Source organism: Phascolarctos cinereus, unplaced genomic scaffold (assembly GCF_003287225.1).
Source record: "Phascolarctos cinereus isolate Bilbo 61053 unplaced genomic scaffold, phaCin_HiC Scaffold_9;HRSCAF=440, whole genome shotgun sequence".
NCBI classification, from domain to species: Eukaryota; Metazoa; Chordata; class Mammalia; order Diprotodontia; family Phascolarctidae; genus Phascolarctos; species Phascolarctos cinereus.
Window position 1 is genome coordinate 186,645,820 of NW_027556402.1, and position 9,062 is coordinate 186,654,881.

Genomic DNA, 9,062 nt, shown 5'->3' on the forward strand with positions numbered 1-9,062 from the left:
CAATGTCAACACTGGGAGCTGAGAATAGACCAGGTGGGATAAGGGAAGCCAGATTCAAGGCTCCCCAAGGAGGCCGGACAAAATGCTATGACATAGATAAGGGGAACATATCAAAAACTTGAAAATGAGTTTATGTTCTAAACTAATGCCCTTGGCTGTCATCTCTGTCTGCTCAGTAAGAAGATGTAGTAAATTACTGCTGGCCAAGGTGGCTACAGGGCTCTTTATGGCCTCATTTTGGTGAATATTTTGCTTCAGTTGAACTGCTCCAAGAAATGGTGATAAAATCCATGTTTCCTTTTTGTTTCTGTTTCCCACTTTCCTGTCTTCAAATAATGCTTATTTAAACATTATATTGGTATTGCTGTCATATTATACAGTATTTGCTCACTGTCTTTATTATTTCTTCTAATTTGATGTTGGTTTTTGACCTTTGTTCTAGATCATTATTCTAATATGCTTGCAGATAACTGATCTTGAAATGACTTTTATGATGTAATCATATATTTTCTTTCTGCCAAGATATAATTAGTTTCTTTTAAAAAATGCTTGTTAGTGTTTGTCATGACCAGTACCTCTCAAGTCTTTTCTTGAAGAAAATAGCATTATGTATCATCTAGAGGCTACTAAAATATGTTATAAGCCTTTGGCCTCTTATGTTTCTTGATCCCAACAAATATTTTTGTAAAACTACACACAATGTTGTTTTCCCCTTCATCTGAGAACATGGCTCTTGTATTGAAGTTGCCAAGCTTTGAGGTATGTGTTGAACTTAGAGAATCTTAAGTTTTTTTCCTAAAATTTCTCTATTCTTTCATCCTTTCCAACAAGGCTGTCACACAACTGGAACTATCTTCATTATGATCTGCTTATTTAAATTTACAAGGAGCATCACAGGGTGTGATAACTAAATGCTTGATGAAATACCATTTCTAATTTCCTCTGGGCCTATGATGGCTCCAACTCCTTAATTTGTTTATCCAAGGGTAACCTGTGAAGTGTCTTTCCATTTAACTGCAATATCTTTAGATATTCTGTCATGCATGGTGAAAATGTCATTACAGATATGGTTGTTTAGCAACTCACAAATTATTGGAAAAAGAGTTTTATTTTATATGCCATCAATGCTTTCTGATGGTCTAAATACTGCAAGAGTCTGAGTATCCTTTGAACTTTGTCCTTCTACTCTGCCACAATGACTGTCAATGAGGAAGAAAGGATTAATGAAGGATTAAGAGATGGATTATATTTTATTTTGTTTCATGATTGGACATGCTGGAAAAAAAACCCGCATGATTGTCAAGCTTCTGGCAATGGTCCTCCCTGTACTTATCAGACGTCATAGCATGCAGCTGTTACCCTTATACCACTATTTATGCTCCCACACTATACATTCACTTGTGCTCTGATGTGCTTGGTGTGGTGTTGAATTATGTGCTAGGTTTTACTTTCTCTTTTTGTTGGTGGAGGGCTAATGTTTACCATATGTAACTACATATGCTAAATATTATCCCCTCTATCAAAAAAAGGAGAAAGCAAAACCTAGTGCACAATTTGACAAATGAGATTTATGGAAGGATGAATTAATTAATCAATGAAAGGATGAATGAAAAAGCATTTATTAAGCACTTACTATGTGCCAAATATGGTGATAAGTACAAGGGGACTTTTATAACAAAATGTGACAGCCCCTGCTCTCAAAAAAAGCTCATTTTCTAATTAGAAGAAGCAGCAGATATTGTTCAGCTGCAGAACAAATGGAGGGGGGCTTCTGCCTGTGAGGCAGAGCAAGGGAAGGTCTTAGCTCCCAGTAGTGTCTGCTCTTGATGGGCACTTGGACCACATGTTGGAATCCTGAATCATTACAGTGATGAATAACAAGCAATTTCTGAGGGATAGTGAGTTCAGGGAATATCAATGCTACTAATAGTCTTCTGGTACTTTTAAATGGAGGAACACTCATCCAGATTATCTGTCTTCTGGCCCTGCATCACCTTTTTCCACTCTGATACAAATACCAGTATTACTATGAGGGTCACAACGTGAGGTTTAACAGTAATGTGATTTGAAATAGTATTTTTCCTGCTACAAAAAACTCCACTTCTAAGGTCAGTCTTATCAGTGAAACCTCATCACTCTCCAAGTGGTCTAGAAGTTTTTTTGGATTCCAGCTAATTGGCCAGGGAGCACATGCCCAAGTACATGAACAAGTCTTTTAGTCTATCTCATGTCCTTTCCACAATCATGATTGGTTTCTGACCCTCAGATGCCTTGGTTGTAAGTACATGTGTTTGGAGGGAAAATCTATGTTGGACTGGATCCCATAATTAACCTGAAGATGATATATGGTCAGTGACTTCGAGAGGTTGTGTTTATCTCCAGATGGGCAGTCTGCTCAGCTTGAATGCTAATAAATATCTTGAGAATGACCTTGATAGAAGTTACTGCTTTGGGTGCAAGCAAAATCTGTTACAGAATTTAGGGGGAAATAGTGGGAGGGGGGTGGACTGTCTGTCTCTTGACAAGCAAATTTATAAGAGTAAAATTAGCTGTGCTTCAAAGAAAAGTACTAACTCCTAACAAGTAAGCAAAATAGATTACAATGAGCCAAAAACTTCTTCTACTTAGGATAGATGTAATTTTAAATGGAGACTGTACTCACAACTACTCACAAGTATACAAGTAATAAGAACAAAAGTACAACAAGAATAATACAGGCTTGATCTATCACTTAGCCTGTCTTCAGCACTTCTGATATCAGTAGCACCTGAAGCCATGAAATGAATCAAAAGAGGTAAAATAAGTTATTAGCTGATGAAAAAAGTCAGCTAGGATGCCTCTCTCTGCCCTTCATCATTCTTTTTATCAAGGCAGAAGAAAAAGACTGTAGAACATTCCCAATTCATATAAATGGTTTGAGACATAATGATAGTAGCCTCTTATTCCTGCCTTTCAGGGACAATACATATAATGTTTGGGACCTGGGTTGGGGGAATTAGAACCTAATGCTTAATTTTAGGGCTTACCATGCAAACAGACATGGACAGCTCCAAACTGGTCTTTCCACTCACTCTCTCTGTATTGTATACTCTGTTAGAATTCTCTTTTTAAGAATCCACCCTGTCTTTGCTTTTTCAATGTTTCTTTGATCATTGATCCATAATGCAGACTGAGTCCCCATCATTAAAACCAGAATTGACTCAGCCTACTGTTCCCTTGCTCTTAAATGGACTCCACCACTATGGGGCAGAACACTAATACTCTGTCCCTGAGTTGAAACTTTCAAGGTTACTCAACTACATCACTAGTTCTCGGCTCACACTGATTCTTTCATCACACACCCATTGGATTCCAACCACTTTATAACTAGCCTTCAAGGGCCTGTTTCCTGGTTTAACATGAGCCCAGGGAAGAACCCAGTGAATTGTAAGTAGCTTTGAGCTCTACAACCTCAGGACAGGGAGGTGATCCTCCTTTTCTGACATGTTTTCCTTTGACACACAGCACAGTGTCCAGCCCATACCTGTAGCATTCCTAGCTTGGGAAAAACTGCCAGAGTATGTCCTCTCCTGCTATTGCCTTTGAGAATCTAGGGTCACTTTTGTGCTAAAATGAAGTATTTAAAAGGGACATTTATGGACTTACCAGCAGGAAAGAAATAAGATGACAGAATATGGTTAGGGACTAGAACTGTGATTTCATTGGCATAAAGAGTTCACCAAGGCAAACTCCCTCTATCAGCACAGGTCAATACCTTTTCTGACATTGCTGCTAGGTTAACAGCATGATTGATTTGTACTTGGAAGTCCCTTAAGAAGTTAACTAGTCTAAAATCCTTATTTTAGAGAGAGGTAAATGGAGACCTAGAAATATTTGTTTTGCCCAAAGTCACACAACAAATAACAGAGTGGATATTTGAACTTAGGTCCTCTGACTCCAAATCTGTTATTTCCATTCTAACACACTTTCTCTCATGTTTTCCTCTTTAAGACTTATAGATTTGGAGAGTAGCCTAGAACACACAGAGATTACGTGACTTGCTCCGGGATACATAGCCAATGTATATCAGAGGAAAGATTTGAACTCATGTTTAAATGGCCCAGAGAACAGCTCTCTATCCACTGTGTACTGCTGCCTCTTACTCACTATTATATAGCACTTCATAATTTATAAAGTTTATCAAAGCTTAACACTTGCTTTGATAAAAGAAGAGAAGGCAAATTTATAAATTCATAGGTGATATAAAGTTTGGAAGGATAGCTCATTCATAAGATGAAAGAATCAGTATTGAAAACTAACTTGATGGGTTAGCGCTTTGGGCTGGAACAATGAATTGGGCCAACCATCCTGGAAAGCAATTTGGAATCATGCTAAAGAGTTTAACTATGCATGCATACCCTTTTATTCAGCAATATATATCCCAAAGAGATCAAAGGAAGAGAAGAAGGACCCTTATGGATAAAAAATATTTACAATAGCTTTTTCTATGGTAGCAAATAATTAGTAACTGAGGGGGTATCCATCAATTGGTGAATGGTTAACTAAAATATGGCATATCAATGTGATTTAATAGTATTTTGTTATAAGAAGTGATGATGGGATAGTTAAAGAGAAATCTGGGAAGTCTTATATGAACTGATACAGAGTAAAATGAGAAGAGCCAAGGGAATCATTTATAAAATAACTACATTTTAAAGACAAATAATTTTGAAAGATTTAAGAACACTTACCAACTCAATGATCAACCAAAATCCCAGAAGATTCTTAATGAAACATGCTACTCACCTCCTGACAAAGAAGTGATGGACTCAGAGTGAAGACTGAGACATATTTTTGGACACAACCAATTTGGAAATTTTGTTTTCTTGACTATATATGTTTGTAATAGGGGTTTTGTTTCTCTTTCTTTCTCAACGTGTGTGTTGGGTCTGGGGGGAAAGGGAAAGAAGACAGAATTTTTTTGATTGAAAAAAATTTAATCAAAATTTTAAGAATATTAGGCTGAGTCTAGTAAAGTTAAATGGAATAAGAATAAGAACAAAAGATAGCAATAAGATTTTTTTTAAAGATAGAATAGGGATAAATGTGGCCACAATTGTACTCAAAAATTAATTCCATGGGGCAGCTAGGTGGTGCAGTGGATAGAGCACTGACCCTGAAGTCAGGAGGACCTGAGTTCAAATCTGGCCTCAGATCAAACATTTGACACTTACTAGCTGTGTGACCCTGGGCAAGTCACTTAACCCCAATTGCCTAAAAACAAAATGATTCCATAAACACAAAATGAGAGGACCATGATTAGACAGAAGTTTGAAAAGAATTTACTGATTTTCATGGACTACAGGCTCAATAAGAGTCAACAGTGTGATATGACAGCTAGGAAACCCAAGGTGATCTTAGATGATACTGAGACAAGTCAATAGATAGGACCAGGAAGATCTTATTCAAGTCTGACCCATACTTCACATCTGGGGTATTATATTCAGCTCTATGTACCACATTTCTGAGAGAACATTAATAGGCTATAGAGAATCTAGATAGTGAAGGGTCTGGAGATCATGCTATTTGAGTGTACCACCTGGAAGAACCTTTCTAGTTGCATGGGGGTCCCCCAAATAAGATTACTGTGTATTTAAAGCACTCTCTGAGGCCACATCCAACTCAAAACCTATAGCTCACAAACCCATGCAATGTGTTTACACTTAATAGTCATTCAGAGGATGAAATTAGTTCAAATGAAAGGGATTCTATGTAGCAGTATAGGAAGAAAAGTAGTAATAAAACATTGCCTTAATAGTCCTGACCCACAGTCTGCCATAGTGTATAAATCATTCCTCAGAAGAATAGAAACATGTAAGGAAAACAGGTAGCCAGGGCCTATGCTAGAAGGGACAACTCATGCTTTTAATCTTGAAAGTACACCAGTATCTTCTATTTAGGTCATTGTACTGGTCCCCCAAGGCCAGCTCCCTCTTGTTCTCATATGGCATATGGCCTCAAACAAGCATTTATTTTCTGCAGGGAGTGTGATCATGGCATGTAGTCTCTGATGGGCATTGTTCCCTATGGGTGAATGGAGGAAGTTCCACTTTAAAAAAAGAAAAAAAGAAAAAGAAAAATTATAGAAGCATATATAGACTGGGGCAAAAATCTCAGTGGCATTTCTTCTCATTAAGAGATTCTTTCATTTAAAAAAAAGGGGGGAGTAAGGATCTCCATGTACAAAAATATTTATAGCAGCTCTTTTTGTGGTGGCAAAGACTTGGAAATTGAGGGGATTTCCATCCATTGGGATAAACAAGATGTGGTTTATGGATGTAATGGAATACTAATGTGCTTTAAGAAATTATGAGCAGGTGGATTTCAGAAAACCTTGGAAAGACTTACGTGCAGGAATGCAAAATGAAGTGTGCAGAATCAGGACAATATTGCTCACAGTATCAGGAACATTGTGCAATGATCAATTATGATTGACTTATTCCTTCTCAGCAATAAAATAATCCAAGACAAGTCTGTAAGACTTATGATGGAAAATGCTATCCACAATCAAAGAAATAACTGATAGTCTGAAGACAGATCAACATATATTATTTTCACTTTATTTTTTGTTTTTTTTTTCTTTTGTTCTGTTTCTTCTTTCACATGACTTTCAAAACATGGCTAAATCATTATATATGATTGCACATATATAACCTATATCAAATTGCTTACCATCTTAGAGAGGAGGGAGGGGAAAGAGGGAGAAAATTTGGAACTCAAAATTTTATATGAAAAATGAATGTGGCTGCTGGGGAGTGCAGGGAGGGGTAGGGGAGGTCCCCCTGGACTGCGCCCTCTCCAAACTTTGTGGCTCCCCTTCCCCGGTGATGCATAGAAACTATACTGCATTGTGTGTGTCAATATAAGTGACGGCCATATTTGCGGGGTCGGGGGAGCCGTAAACAAAAAGTGGGCTGAGGAGCCAGGGCGCAGAGAATCTCCACCGCACCGCGGGACCTGCGGGTTCTGGGAACCGCTCGCCTCCCCAGGCATGCCTTACAAGCCCAACTTGAACGCCCACATGCCAGGCGAGTCCCTGAACCCGACTGGGAGTGTACACTCTCCTTCTGCCAGCATGGCGGCCTCCACCCATTACCGGCAGTTGATCAACGACTATGGACCCCCAACTCTAGGCTACACCCAAAGTGCAGGGAGCAGCCAGGTATCCCAAAGCAAATATGCAGAACTGCTGGCTGTCATCGAAGAGCTAGGCAGAGATCAGACCCACGTATGCAGGGAGCAAAAGCGCCATGGAGAGGCTGAAGCGAGGCATCATTCACGCTCCAGGATTAGTTCAGGAATGCCTGGCAGAGATTGAACGAAATTCAAGATCCTAGCCTTCCACTTCACTTCCAAAGTTTTCCATTTCTTTGTGAAGAAGAAAGAATAACACTTATTTTTCTGGTGATTTTCAAAACATTCATACGAATCCCTTCTTTTGAATGGTCTAAAAGTTTGGTTCTTTCCCCTTTTCTTCCTCTCATCCCCACCAGTCTGTAAGAACAGAAGAAAAGGCAATTTGGCAGTTGAGCTGCATTCTGAGTAGTGAGGAACAACATAGGTCACTTTTCTTTTTTTAAGCATTGAGTCCAGAAACTGCATGTAGAAAGTTGCTGCCGACTGTAGTTTACTGCCCCGATAACCTGCCCCGATCTTTGATTGTCTTCCTTTGAGTACACTTAAAATCACCCAAATCGTCATTCTTTTGCATTTTTTCCAGAATCTCCAATAACTCTCAAGGATTTTCTCATGAGTCAATGCCGACTGCATGTCCTGTCTGGCAGTTGGGTATCTCCCAGTTAGGGCTACATGATAGAGACCCTGCTTTAAAAAATAACATGTTGTTTGTTTTTGTTTGTTTGTTTGTTTTGTTTTGTTTCCGGTGTGTGAGCATTTGCATGATTGTTTGTGCTTTGAAGGCAATTTAAAATGCATGAGTTATAAATACAGAGGACTGAGCAGCCTATTGAAAAATTAAGAACCCAGATAGTTGCTTTTCAGACTAAGAATGTAGATTTCAGGTTTTGAGTTTGCCATAAAATGACTTTAAAAAACTGGATAAGTTGCTAAAGTTGTTATTTGTATGTATTTGTATGTATTTATTACTTGATGTAATAAAGCTTATTTTCATTAACACAACTAAATCAAACAATATGTTAAAAATTGACTTTACATGTAATTGGAAAAAATTAAATACTATCTACAAAAAAAAGAGGTTCTATTTTTCCTCAGAATATTGGATATAGATAGCTTCCCTCCAAAAGGAGATTCTTCATGCCAAATCCAAGATAACCAGAACTCAGAGCCTAAATCTATTTTTTTTAATCTCTACTTCCTGACCACTAAAGGAAGGCTATTAATCAGAAATCTCACTTTGACTTAGAGTTAGAAATTCCTTATACCTCTCTGCTTCATTGAGGATTCTCTGGCTACAAATTCATTTCAAGAGAACTTTCCAAAGAAATCCCACCAAGCCATAGGATTCTAACCCCTCTGTATTTTCTCAAGAGAAAATGTAATTGAATCTGAGCAAGCCCCGAAATTAAGCCCAGAGCAAGGTCTTTATCTTCTTCTTGCCTATATATATTTCTGATTTTAATTAATATACATAAATTTGGGAGTCAGCTATGCAGTGAAGATTACTGAAGTAATGAGATTGGACAAAACACACAAGGGAGAGAAGAGAATGATAATAGAAGAAGACCCCCCAAAAAATTAGAGGACACCCAAATTTCATAAATACAAAGATGATGAGGAGCCAGAAAACAACATTATCAAAAATTATCAGAATGCTCTAAAAACAAAGTTAGTATGAGTGTTAAAGCAGGCAGAAGAGAATATATCAAGAAATTACTAGAAATCAACAATTAAAAAGGTAAAGGGAGTGACTACTCTCCCTAATCAAAAATATCTTTTCCCAGTTAATTACTATGATTCAAATATCAGAATCTCCCACACAGGTGTAGGGGTCAGAGGAGTCAGGGGCAAGTAATAAAGGGTAATTTTGGTGTTGCGGAAAAGGA

At 38.0% G+C, this 9,062-nt stretch overlaps 1 pseudogene; it reads left to right on the plus strand.

The window, feature by feature from the left end:
- Nucleotides 1-7,030: 7,030 nt before the first annotated feature.
- Nucleotides 7,031-7,376, plus strand: LOC110212166 (cyclin-dependent kinase 2-associated protein 1 pseudogene; annotated as a pseudogene).
- Nucleotides 7,377-9,062: the final 1,686 nt, after the last annotated feature.